Here is a 541-nt window from a genome sequence, read left to right on the forward strand (position 1 = left end):
GTGGTTATTTTGTTCTTTGGTCCAACCATGTTTGTCTATACATGGCCACACCCCAATTCCCAAATGGACAAGTTTCTTGCTATTTTTGATGCGGTTGTCACTCCTTTCTTGAATCCAGTTATTTACACATTCAGGAATAAAGAGATGAAGGTAGCAATGAAGAGAGTATGCAAACAGCTAGTGATTTATGGGACGATTTCATAAATGATGTGATAAAGTCTTCTCACTAACCATAAAGTAGCTTTATGCTTCTGTCTTTGGTATTTTAGATCAGGAAATTGCAGCATCAAATTTTGCTTTGAGTGTTGTCAGATCTGTAAATAAGTAAATAAATGTATTTGTTCCTGGTAGCCATTAAACACTATACCTCTGTATCTATGTAAGTCCCACTTAATTACTTTCAGCAGTGTTTTCAGATTTTGGTGAGTAAAACTTGTATATCTTATTTTGAGATTCATCCTAAAGTTTCCATATTTTTGATATGGTTATAAATTGTACTTTTGGGGTTTAATGTAGAATTATTTGTTGTTAATATATAGAA

The 541-nt window shown here is 32.7% G+C and overlaps 1 pseudogene; it reads left to right on the forward strand.

The window, feature by feature from the left end:
- The window catches only part of LOC120853284, a 676-nt pseudogene extending 472 nt beyond the window's left edge, over positions 1-204 (forward strand).
- The last annotated feature ends 337 nt before the right edge of the window (positions 205-541 follow it).

Source organism: Oryx dammah, unplaced genomic scaffold (assembly GCF_014754425.2).
Source record: "Oryx dammah isolate SB20612 unplaced genomic scaffold, SCBI_Odam_1.1 HiC_scaffold_26, whole genome shotgun sequence".
In the NCBI taxonomy this organism is placed as follows: Eukaryota; Metazoa; Chordata; class Mammalia; order Artiodactyla; family Bovidae; genus Oryx; species Oryx dammah.